The 13,663-nt window shown below is 38.7% G+C and overlaps 1 protein-coding gene across 2 annotated transcripts in view; it reads left to right on the forward strand.

Annotated features, from left to right (window-relative positions):
• The first annotated feature begins 276 nt into the window (after nucleotides 1-276).
• The window catches only part of cntn5 (contactin 5), a 314,849-nt gene continuing 301,462 nt past the window's right edge, over nucleotides 277-13,663 (forward strand). For both annotated transcript variants that reach the window (XM_079621551.1, XM_079621552.1), the window contains exon 1: nucleotides 277-935. The gene's annotated coding sequence lies outside the window, so the exon portion shown is untranslated. The remainder of the gene's footprint in view (nucleotides 936-13,663) is intronic.

The following is a 13,663-nucleotide window of genomic DNA, read 5'->3' on the forward strand; positions in this document are numbered from 1 at the left end:
TGCATGAATGGAAATAAAAATGAAGAACTTGCAACATTATACAAAAACTATATATATAATCTCCTGTTTAAAATAAACTGCTTTGCCATTTTAGCTGGCTTTGTTGGCTGGTGGTTGTGGGTTGTGGGTGCTAGCCCAGAAGACCATCTTAAACCATTAAGCTAACCACGGTTTAAGCTGGTTTTATCTGGTTTAAGCTGTTGTCATTTTTTTCCCAGGGGGATTTATACAGTACACGCGATTTGGGTTTCAACTGTTTAGTTTCAATACCACAGTGTTGAGCATTTAATACGGTTTATGACAGTATGAGTTTTATGAGTATTGCGACTGCGAATATCAAAGTTATGTATCCTATAACTGCGCTACAACATTTTAAAATCCAAAAACATTCTTTATAAGTGTATTCTAAAACATTAAACGGTCTGTTGTGATTCAGGTTATGCGCGCTTGCCGTTTCGCGCAGTTTTTTTTTTTCTCCAGGACGAGGCTGAGACGCGCGAGATGCTTCAAACACTCACTCACAGCTCGAGACTCCAGCACGCGCCGTGCAAGAACCGAGACACTCCGCCAGCCACTGCGCATCCTCTCTCTCTGTTTCACATCGCTTCAGTCGTAAGGGAGGGAGAGAGAGAAAGAGCGAGAGAGGCGTCTGAGGAGGAATCGTAGGTGAGGTTTTGGACCACAGCCGGAGAGGTGGAAAAGATCGCGCGCCTCGCACACATTTTGAAGGATGCGCTACCGCGCGCAACGGCGCGTCCTGTAGAGATACAGCAAGCCTGCGGGATTGAAGCGTCTGGGGTTCTTTTTCTATCCATGTTTGGCTTTGTTCAAGAAAACCTGTCACTATTTTGACACTCCGTGAGCACACAGCATCACTTTACGGACGGGAGAAGAGGAAGGAGGAGTGAGCTGTTTCTCTTCTTGCAACATCCAGAGTAAGTCGGTCTGATTTCTGCTGAACATGCTGCTTATCACTGCAATTACAGCTGCGCCGAGAGTTTCGTGTGTCCCACCTGAAGCAAGTTGCACGGTAACGATGCACAGATACACACCGCAAGTGCTGGTTTATATCACACTGCATCGATGTATTGGAACAAATGTGCAGTTGGCACATAAACGATCAGAAATGGTGGAATGCCTGCATTGTGAACATAGATGTTCAGCCAGATGTTTAGATATTCACCTAGGTTTCAACTGTAATGGAAAACCTGAAAAAAATGGTAACACTTTGCAATAAGGATCATTAGTTGATGTATTAACTAACAATGAACAATGCATTTGTTACAGTGTTTATTAATCTTTGTTAATATTAGTTAATAAAAATACAGCTCTTCATTGTTTGTTCATGTTAGTTCGCAGTGCATTAACTAATGCTAACAAATACAACCTTTGATTCAGATAATGTATTAGTAAATGTTGAAATTAAGCTTAATTAATGTTTAATAAGTATTGCTCATTCTTAGTTCATGTTAAATAATGTAGTTAATTAATGACAACAAATGAACCTTATTATAAAGTGTTACCAATAATATATATATATATAATTTTATATAAATTGTGATTTCCAGACTCTGAGAAGTCATTTAAATTAATTACATTTTCAAGTCATGCATTATATAATTTTTTTACAGAGAATATATATATATATATCTAGTTATACTAGCATTTTCTATGATATTATCAGGTAATAAGTCATGGACATCATTGGTCTAAAGGTCTGGGGAACCCTGAGTAAGTTCACAAATGTGTTTGCATGCGAAGTTGTGTTGAAAACACGTTTCAACTGAGTTTCTTTCTTCGCAAAAGTTTTGTTGCATTGCTACTCTGCTTTCAATGTGTTGATAATTCAGATGCATGATGATATTGAGCTATGATTTGTTCACTCTTGGGGGAATAGATAAGCTGTGATTGGTTTGAACAGTGAGAGCGAGTTTATTTGCAAAACTTCAAGGAGAATGTTGGTTATCACAGAAACAATAGTGCGATTCTGAACATTTCCACTCTTTGCTTTCTGGCCCTGCAATGTCTTTCCTCTTTTCAAAGTTATTCCTCGGACTGAAAATATGTCACGGAAATGTCCCATGAGCAAGCCTCGGAAAGTTTTTAAACTGAACTTTACTTTGATGTAAGCTCTCCGCTTCTTGCTGAAACACTTTCCTGCAGTGTTTGCTCTCGTGTCTTGCTTTCAAAATGAAGGCTATTCTGTTCGTTGGGCTGTTGTTGAACTTGTGTGATCTTTTCTTTACTTTTTTGATGTATACTTTGTTGAACTTTTTTTAATCTCTGTTCACATGCTTGTTAGCCGGTGAACCAAAAAACACTTTTCTTTAACTAGCAGTTTGGTCGATCATATACACTCTAAAATGGTTTTGTCAGGTAACCTCTAATTTAGCTGGATATATTAGAATATGATTCTGAATGACTGAACCAACTAGCTCACTTTAAGGGTCAGATCAAGTACTCTAGTAGCCTACATAATTGTGGTTAGAACTGCACAACGTTACACTTTACAGTGTGCAAAGAAAGTATCTTTGATTCTCAAGAATACATTTCCGAAATTGCATAGCAACCCATAACCTTGAGACAAATCTAGGCCTACTCAATTCTGTCTTTTTACATGATGCAGTTTAGAATTCGCATGAGAGCTTTAAGTATAAACGTGTGACTTGTGACAGAGCTGACCATCTCACCACCAGTGGTTTACATGTTGAGCAGCAGATATAACCGAGTCTCTTGCATATTGAACATTTACATTAACTGCGGTTAATAGTTTTCCACAACACAAAAGGGTTTCTTAAACTAAATTGCATGTTTTCGATCACGATGGCCTCCAGCAGTCATCCGATTTCCCTGGAAAATATTAGATCCATAAAGATGTGTCTCCCTTGCACATTCATTTTTCTTTTGTCTCGCAGTTAAATTAGTGTGTAACACTTTAATGAGGTTGTTTTAGCTTTGCGAGTAAATATGAAATTGGAGCACCCTGCTGTTTTGTGGGTAGCAAGTTGATTAGATTCTCCTTTGCGCACACAGTAGGAACGTTAAAGGCGTCTTGCATTCATTGGGTACTTTTGATTTTAGTACTCGGGGAATCCACATCAGGGGCAGCCAAGACTGGAGATCTGAGAAGAGAAATAGCGTCCGCGTGCATTTTCAGAGTCTGGGTGGTTATTATATTATGTTTGCATACCCATAATACAGCTGCTCTTTGCATTAGAAGATATTAATATCCGTTTCGGTCTCCATTCATTGTCTGTTTCATCTTCTAAGCATTGCAGCAGTGTGCAATTAAATTCAATGGCACTGCTGTGCTTTTATTTGTGTTTTGTCCACTAAGTTGTATTAGATGATATGAATCAAATATTAGCAAGGCTCAGAAAATGTGAGTAAATATTTTGCCTCAGAAGAATTATGCAATGAACTTAAAACAAAAGAAAAAAGATTTGCAATTGAAATAATGTTTTTTTGTTCAATATTTCAGCCCTGCTTTGAGTGTAAATGGAATGGTACACGTTTATGTTAGAAAGGTAACAAGATAAGTAACAGGGCAACCTGGTCACTAAATGCGTCTCTATAGCACGCAGTGTGTTTATTGTGCAATTTATACGCGAAAATTAGTTTTTACGTGCATATGATACGCATGGGTTTATTAGGGTAGGTTTAGTAGTGGTGTGGGGTGCGTGTGTATTACACGTTTGGTTAGGATTAGTGGTGTGGGGTGCGTGTGTATTACACACAATGAAGTGCGTATCAAATGCACACGAAAACTGCGTATCATATGCACGTAAAAACTGTTTTTTGCGCATAAATTGCACGATAAACACACTGCGTGCTATAGAGACGCATTTTCATGAGAACAGGCTGAACAGCGAGTGCTTTGTTGCTAGTTTGTTGATGTTGTTGCTTTTAGACAAAACTGTTCCATAAGTTTTTTAAATGAAAGAAAAAATAGTGATTTAATAATAATAATTTAATAATTAATTCGGTTGTGTTGATGTCACTTACAGTGTAAGCCTAATGCATTATTTATTTATTTATTTTTACTTGGAATATGTAGTTTAAAAAATAAAAAATAAACATAATAAAGCAGACCCAAATAATATAATATAATATAATATAATATAATATAATATAATATAATATAATATAATATAATATAATATTATATAATATAATAAATGCTGTCTTATTAAAAACAAACTTAATTTCTTATGAAGAAAGACTTTTGACTATCTTTAGAACAGTGTTTTTTTATGTATGTGTTCTTGGGCAAAATGTGAATTTAACCCTCAATGGGACATCGTCATTTATAAATGACTATTATAAAATTGCATTTAATATAAAATAATATTGTTAATATAAGCTAAAAAAAAAAAAAAAAAAAAAATTGGGCTACATTTTACTTATTTCATATAACTTCATATGTAAATGTGTTATTCCCTTCAGCCAATACAATTAACATGTATTTGCCATGTGCTTGTCATTTTTGTTAACAAGGAAGTGAGAAGACATTAGTACGTTAATCACATGTTAGCACATGCTGTCAAGGCACCATAGTGAGTTTATTTTAGATATTTACAAATATATAGCTAAAATGAGCATTTTTATCAAGCTTGTATATTTAATTTCAGTAATTTCACTTTAATGACAATTAATAGGTTGTCATTGCCATTAAAGTGAAATAACTGAACATAAACATACAGGCTTGAAAAAAAATTATCATTAGAAAATTTCAGATGGCACTTACAGGCTTTTGCATCTGAAGTCTTCATATATATAAATATTAATCAATGACAAAGCCCTATTGTTCAGTACTGGCACATGGCAGGCAGTATATTTGTCTTTTTGCCTGTGTTTTAGGTTGATGTTAGCAAGTTATATAGAAGACAGAGAGGACAATCTTTTACTTTTCCAGAAAGTATTGATGGAAGTGATGGCAGTGCATCAGAAAATACGGTTGTAAGCAAGGAAGAAGTTGAGGATCAAAGAGGATAGAAACAGTGGAGATGAAGAATATAAGTCATATAGTTGTGGAAGTCAGGCATTTTGGTTCATTATCCTATGCCAGTTTGGAAGATGTGATCCACACCACAACTAAAGGTCAGATGTCATTGCCTATTGGCTTCACTACACTGACAGGCAGGGATGCTCCAAAATGACGACTAAACATGTCAAAATCGAGTTATGTGTGGAAAGTGTGGGCTACGCTAAAAAAGAAAGTCTTGTTGATTTTTACTTGATTTATTGATTTGATTTGGTAATTGATTTGGAATTCCAAGAAAGACCACGATCAGACAATTCAATAATCGTGACAGGCCTATTAAAAAGCAAGAACTGTATATTAGTAAATATAAATGTGCGAGTCTAAGAACACAGGAGAGTTTACAGTGAAATGGTGCATGCCTCAAAAAAGCAGATTCACACCTGTATATCAGGGTCAAATGCTTGCATTTTAGAGAATGAACAGAAAAGGAAACATGGAGTATTGTGTCATGGTGTTAAAAACACCCCGGTGTGGCCGCATGCGGTGTTCACCACAGCTCCTGTGCATGACCCGTTTGAGTAGTTACTTAGCAACGCCTCAGACACTCTCCAACTGGGTCAGACCTTCATTCAGGAGACTTAACACAGCAGACACATACTTGCTCACATGACCCGATCATGTGGAGTCTTCAAAAACTTTGTGTCAGGGTTTCTTCCATATTCAGTTCAAAGTGAAAAACATTGTAGTGGAAAACTCTGACGATGTGGTGTGTGCCATAATGACACAGACCCTGTTATTAAAAGCATGGGAAATAAGAATCGAATGGAAATGCATTAGCTCTCTGAAGAACGCTGTTTTGAAGAAGCTGCGTTTTTACTTGGATCGATATTTCTATTTTTCACTAAATGCTTTACACTTCTTAAAACTGTGCTTATCTTTGAAATTGTCTTTTACTGGATTTATCTCCAAAAATAAAGAATACATGTCCAAGGCATATTTCATCTAAAAAAAAAAAAAGGAAATAAATTGCATAGAAAATTAATCTTAATGAACAAATCGTCTCAAACCAGGAGAGAATTCAGACACATTGATTCTTCTTTTTATTAAAGTCATAAATTAAATTCAGTACAACAAATACAGTACCAAAAGTTGAAGTTCAAGTATAATTGTTACAATTGTTACATTTTTAATGTATACACAAACTTTCAAAACTACGGAGCCCCTAAAGGGACATAAAATACCAGATCGGGAGGATAAAATATATTTCAATGTTTTTGCTTTCGCTCGCAAAAGTTTTGCGCTCCCCGAGAAACTTTGCATCCGCTTGCAAAACACACAGTAAAACAGTATTACTGTAAAATATTATTACAATTTAAAATAACTGTTTTATATTTATATATATTTAAAATAATATATTTCTGTGATGACAGAGCTGAATTTTCAGCATCATTACTCCAGTCTACAGTGTCACATGATCCCTCAGAAATCATTCTAATATGCTGATTTGCTGCTCAAGAAATTATTAGGATGTTTGTTTGTTTTTTTGCTTTTTTTTTAGGATTCTTTCACAAATAGTATCAATGTAAAAGTATTTACTGTCACTTTTGAACAGTGTAATGCATATTTAAGAATTACAAAAAAAGATATTATAGACCCCAATCTTTTGAACAGTAAGAAATGGTCAGATTTGGTCTGAAACATGAGCTACTCAATACTAATTTCTTGTTTATTTATTGAACTTTTTCATAAAATAAATAGGACATTTGCAATCAGATTGTTGTACTGAATATCAGCATGACATTGATTACAGAACCACAGCACCCTTGATCATCAGATATCGCTTAACGGAAATGTGTTCGCGCCGTGAATGTGTTAGCATTTATGAAGTGTCAGGAGTAAAAATGAGAAATAAAGAGTTTGAGCAGTTTTTTTTTGTTTTTAATCTGAACATTCTGATGCAGCTAATGCCTGTTACTAACTGCGCTGTTGTGTTAACACCCACATCCATCTTACTTATGTGTATTCCAGCCAAAGACACAAAAAAACACCTCTGCAATTTGGTAACAAACAGGCACAGTTGATTGTATATTAATAAGCTAAAGAAAAACTGTTTGCATATGCACTGGATGGCTGCAAATAAAAACGTGAGTTTTAACTGTGAAATATCTGTAAATAGATTCAGTGGAGTATGTCTTTGCTTCTTCTTTTTTTCTTCCCCTTTGGTATAGACTGCAATAAGGAATACACTTTGCTTGCCCAAGTTCACTCTCTTTGACACATAAGCACACACACACACACACACACACACACACACACACACACACACACACACACACACACACACACAGGATACATGCTACTGTAATTGAGTGCGCTAAGGCAGTATAAGGTTTTTTGCTCTAAGTGTGAGGTCAGATTTATCCATCTCCTCTGGGGTCCAGAGCCGCTACAGAACGCTGTGCACTTTGATGTAAATTACTCTAAAATGTTATTGGAGTAATTTTACCCTGTATCTCTGTGAGGGTTTTAGAGCGGCTGCATGGAGAGATTAGTATGAGAAAATGTGTCTTCCTGAGTGGTGCGCATGGGCGCTCTTCATATTAAAATGGGGTAGGGACAGTGATGACGGAGTTTGGAAGTGTGTGAGTGTGTGTCTTTGTTTGTTCTATCCCGGTGGGGATTTCAAACTGAATGCACACAGACTCATGGGGACTCGTGTAACCGCGGGGTCCTAAATTGACGTCCCCATGAGGAAACAAGCTTATAAATCACAAAGAATGAGTTTTTTAGAAAATGTAAAAATGTTTTTTATGATGGGTTTAGGGGTCAGTTTAGAGTAAGGGAATAGAATATACAGTTTGTACATAAAACATAAAATCCAGTGTGTGTGTGTTAGTTGTGATGTCATCATTACATGAGAATTTAGTAGCTCGTGAATATTATTTTGGCTATACTTTTCTATTACAATAAAATTAAATAAATTAATAATATATGAAATTAGATCAGGTCTGTAATGCAGTAGTGGTCAAAAGTAATGTCCAGAGGGGGAATTTGTTTTTAATCACCCTAATATTTTATATAAAATAATAAAATATTTAATATATTTTTTAACTATTTTAAATATGAGGGACGAACAAAACGCTAAACTTGGTTAAGATATTATCTGACAAAAGTATTTGGCAATAAATACAAACTAGGGCTACAAGGTTATATTTTACTTTAAAAACAAAGCATGATAAAACAAAAAGCTCACAGGAAAAAGCATAATTGACTACAACATAATCAGGTATTAATATTGCATTGGTTCTCTCTTGTTTTTGCATGTGTTCATAATTAATTTGGATGACAGCCTGGCCAAAAAGTGATGTCTGCACAATTTGATGTTTTATTTTGTTATCACAAATGAAACAACTGACTCTCCAAGCACAACTATGCAATGTGCTTACAGAATCTTTAACAACATGTTTAATAACATTTTAATAACGGATGTCAAATTTACATATCAGCCACTACTGTAACTCTTAAATTACTTTAAAATGATAACATCTAAATTAACTGGTTTAATTCAAGTCAAAAATATTGCTGAACCAACCTAAATACATTAATTCATACAAACAAAATAAATTTTTTAGGGTTAAGTCGAGTAAAGAACAGCTCCTTTAGTAACCATTGCAGGTCACCACTTTTTACAGTGTAATATTATTATGAGTAAACTGTTTCAGTTGCACACCGATCGGCTTATTTCTACATAAAACTCAGTTTTCAGATATTCAAGCTCTCCAGTTAAATGTATGATACATTTTATTTTGGGATTTTATTGTAAGTTAGTGTATATATCAGCTTGAGGATATCATGATGAATCATTGGTTGTGTGGTAACACAAGGGATTCTGGATCTAATCCACCATATAATGTTTTTGTTTTAATAAACTAAAATTGTCAGTGGATGTACATTATCATGAGTGGGGATTAAAAACATTAAAACTGACAAATTTAAGAGACGGATAGCCTCTCATTTGAATACCTACTAACAAAATGAAAACCAGTTCATCAATTGGACACACTCCTGTATTAGAATCATCCCTGCCGCGAGCTATTTCAAAAAGTGTCCCAAACCAAATCGGCCATGACAAAGAGTAGTGAAGACATGTTCCCTCCGTGAATGATGCCTGTGGTGATAGGCTATAAGCTATACAATATTGTAAAAAGTTATTTTGAACGTATCCCTATAGACAAAGTCTATTGAAGTAAGTTTATTAACATAATATCAGCTCACTGTATATGCTTTAAAAATTCACACAGCAGTTTAATTTAGATTTTAATTTTAATCACAGTTTGACAGGGTCTGATGTCTCCATCTTAACATCTAAAATTAACATCCCCCCGATTTTATTTTAACCAATTCTTATATACAACGTAAGGGTTTTGTGTAACAGTAACATACTGTAGAAAACAGTTTATGTGTGGTCAAGTGTTACTCAGAACTAGCTTCGTCAAAAGCGCTCATAATTTGGCACAAATTTGGTAGTACCCTGCAGCTTTTCATTGCTCAGTTGTGTATAGGTTCTTTCTCTGTGAATATCTCTTGTACTGTAACTTGCGGTGATGCATCTGTGCGTGACAAACGTTCATATGCACTTCTTTGTCACAATGCCCATCTCGGTAAGCTTTGTCTTTGGTGAATATAAACAGATGGAACAAAATATATGCCCAATGTGTTACCTGATAGACCTGACACTCTCTATTAAATCATCGATATTAATTAAATGTAATTGGCAAGAAAAAGCTGTTAACTGTTATTAGTGTATGTCTTTGCTCGGTTTACTTAACACTCTGTTCTGTTTTGGGTCTGAGAGACCCCAAGTCCATTTTTAAATAGATGCTATTTTTAAATATATCATAATTCTAATAAATAATATATTATAATTGTTTCATACACTTGCATCTTTGCTGTGTTTTCCAGAACTTACAATCCATTAGTAAATTATTATTAATCATTTATAATATATAATAATTCAATAATTGATATGTAATGTTTTTTTTTTTTATGTATACTTTTTTTAAAAATAACATCTTAGTATATGCTGTGGTATCAAGATTGGTATTAAGAATTCAAATTTTCCATTTTTAAATATTAGTTTTAAAGTTGCCTTTGTTTTACTGTCAACAGTACAATATTGTGATTATACTGTGGCGTTGTCACATTGTTAATGTGTTTTCTGTTGTGTCCATGGACTTTTAGGTTGTTTTTTCTCATTCAGTGTTTTTCTTCCTCTCTGTCGTCATTTTCATTAGTTCATTTTCATCACCTGTCTAGTTAATCAGTTAATCACCCTTCATTGTCTTCACCTGTTGTACCCTCGTCATCCTCTGTATTTAAGTTCCTGTCTTTCTCCCTTCAGTTGTCGGTCAATGTTTGTTTATGTTACGTTGTATGGAGAGTGTTACCCTTGCCTGTACCAGTTTTGTTTAAGTTTTGTTATAGTAAAAGTTTGAATTGGAACCTTAGGCCTCTGCCTGTCTTCATCCGCACCATACCCGTGACAGATTGACCGACCCAAAAAGTAATGGAGGAGGACGCTATGGAGGCATTTCTGTTTAATCAGAATGGGAGTTCATTGGAGGAGTTGGTGGAAGTTTACCTGCATCTTCATCAGGATGTTTACTGGGAGGAGGAGTTTCTGAAGCAACGGTTCTGGAGAGGACTTGATGATCCACTAGCCCAGATATTGCTGCTCAGGGACTTAGATCGTCCTTTTATTGAGTTTATGGACAGAGCTCTTTGGGTTTGTGGTTCCTCCCTCACGGTAACACCAGCCGATCCAGAGCTTCCTGCACCGCTGGTCCCGTCCAGCCCAGAGCTTCCTGCACCGCTGGTCCCGTCCAGCCCAGAGCTTCCTGCACCGCTGGTCCCGTCCAGCCCAGAGCCTTCGCCGCTGGTCCCGTCCAGCCCAGAGCTTCCTGCACCGCTGGTCCCGTCCAGCCCTGAGCTTCCTGCACCGCTGGTTCCGTCCAGTCCAGAGCTTCCTGTACCGCTGGTCCCGTCCAGCCCAGAGCTTCCTGCACCGCTGGTCCCGTCCAGCCCAGAGCTTCCTGTACCGCTGGTCCCGTCCAGCCCAGAGCTTCCTGCACCGCTGGTCCCGTCCAGCCCAGAGCTTCCTGCACCGCTGGTCCCGTCCAGCCCAGAGCTTCCTGCACCGCTGGTCCCGTCCAGCCCAGAGCCTTCGCCGCTGGTCCCGTCCAGCCCAGAGCCTTCGCCGCTGGTCCCGTCCAGCCCAGAGCCTTCGCCGCTGGTCCCGTCCAGCCCAGAGCCTTCGCCGCTGGTCCCGTTCAGCCCAGAGCCTTCGCCGCCGGTCCCGTCCAGCCCAGTGCCTTCGCCGCTGGTCCCGTCCAGCCCAGGACCGCCTTCGCCGCTGGCCCCGGTCAGCTCAGAGCCCTCTTCGCCGCTGGTCCAGTCCAGTGCTGACCTCCCCAAGAAAATTTTGGGGGGGGGCAATAAGTCCTCTGAGGGGATCGTGGAGGCCCTGCCGACACGGTCGCCATGGCCGCCCGAAGGGTCCTCACCGCCATGGCCGCCCGAAGGGTCCTCACCGCCATGGCCGCCCGAAGGGTCCTCACCGCCATGGCCGCCCGAAGGGTCCTCACCGCCATGGCCGCCCGAAGGGTCCTCACCGCCATGGCCGCCCGAAGGGTCCTCACCACCGTGGCCGCCCGAAGGGTCCTCACCGCCATGGCCGCCCGAAGGGTCCTCACCGCCATGGCCGCCCGAAGGGTCCTCACCACCGTGGCCGCCCGAGGGGTCGTCTCCGCCGTGGCCACTCGAAGGGTCCTCACCACCATGGACGCCTGAGGGTCCGACTGCTTCGCCATGGCCACGCCCTCATCCTGCTCCGCCCTGGCCACCTGCACGTCCTGCTCCGCCCTGGAGGCTTCCTGCTCCAGATCGGCCACCTGTCCATCAGCCTCCAGGGCGCCCACCCTCCCACCCCTTTGGATGTTTTACGGCGCGAGGACGCGCCTGGGGGGAGGGGGGGGTTCTGTCACATTGTTAATGTGTTTTCTGTTGTGTCCATGGACTTTTAGGTTGTTTTTTCTCATTCAGTGTTTTTCTTCCTCTCTGTCGTCATTTTCATTAGTTCATTTTCATCACCTGTCTAGTTAATCAGTTAATCACCCTTCATTGTCTTCACCTGTTGTACCCTCGTCATCCTCTGTATTTAAGTTCCTGTCTTTCTCCCTTCAGTTGTCGGTCAATGTTTGTTTATGTTACGTTGTATGGAGAGTGTTACCCTTGCCTGTACCAGTTTTGTTTAAGTTTTGTTATAGTAAAAGTTTGAATTGGAACCTTAGGCCTCTGCCTGTCTTCATCCGCACCATACCCGTGACAGGCGTATACTGTTACCATGATATAGTGAATCATATACTGGTTACATGACATAAGCTTTTAGTCATAGCGCTCGCCCTACCTAAAGGTTATTGACATGAACCAGTGGTCCGGGGGTCAGGGTTAATTGAAAGTGACAGATGCACCGCGAGGCTTGAAGAAACTGTGTCAACATACAGAGGGTAAACCAGCAGCGTTTTCCTGAGATAAGATAATAGGACCTGGAGGGCTTTTCACTGACTGAGATACGCACTAATCAAATTAAAATAGACAAGAATGTCTGCGGGATTTCTAGCAGCAGGAGTCTTAAGTAAAGACCTTAAAATGCATGTTCCAGGCAGTTGCTTATGCTGTTGTTTATAATCCCCACAATAGATGCATATTCTGATTCTGTAAATCATTTAATATATGCTTACGCATTTGAGAAATCATAGGTGATATGTCATTTAAACGGTTTATGTATTCACAGTTTTACAGTAGCGCTGCTGGTGATATTTTTCAGTATGTATAGTATGAGAGAACTGAGATTCTCAGTTATGAGTGTCTGCGAGTTGCAGTCTGAGTAGATTAAAGGGATAGTTCACCCAAACATGAAAATGTGTTGTTAATTTACACACCCTCGGGCCATCCCGTAGGTGTCTTCTTTCTTCAGTAGAACAGTAAAGAAATGTTTAGTTGAAACCATGGCTTTGTGTTTAATATAATGCAAATCAATGGCAACTGTCACTTTGAGAGTCAAAAAAAAAAAAAAAACATACAGGCAAATAAAAATTAAAACCAGGGGCTCCTGAGAATACATTGAGGTCTTATGAAGCGAGACTATCGGTCTGTGCAATAAACTGAGCAATGTTTACAACATTATTACCTGTAATCCACAGCATTCTGTGCAAAATTCAAATGGGTTCGATACGTTTACTGGTATGCGCCGATCTGTACTATCTTCTGTTTTGATTTCATGGGGACTTTAAGAAAAAATGACATTGCGTCAAGAAGACTGCTGTGAACACGCTCAGGACCGTTTGTTGAGGCTGTGGATTACAGGTAATAACGTTGTAAATAATGTTCAGTTTCTTACACAGACCAATCCTTTGGCTTGATAAGACGGAGCCACGTTATTATTTATGCTTTTAAGTGACAGTAGCCATTGACTTGTATTATATGAATCACCAAGGACGGCGGTTTCAGCTAAAAGCTTTTTTTACTCTTCTACTGAAGAAAAAAACACTTACATCTTGGATTGCCTAAGGCTGAGTATATTAACAGCAAATTTTCATTTTTGAGATGACTATCCCTTTA

Source organism: Phoxinus phoxinus, assembly GCF_949152265.1.
Source record: "Phoxinus phoxinus genome assembly, chromosome: 8".
Lineage (NCBI taxonomy): Eukaryota > Metazoa > Chordata > Actinopteri > Cypriniformes > Leuciscidae > Phoxinus > Phoxinus phoxinus.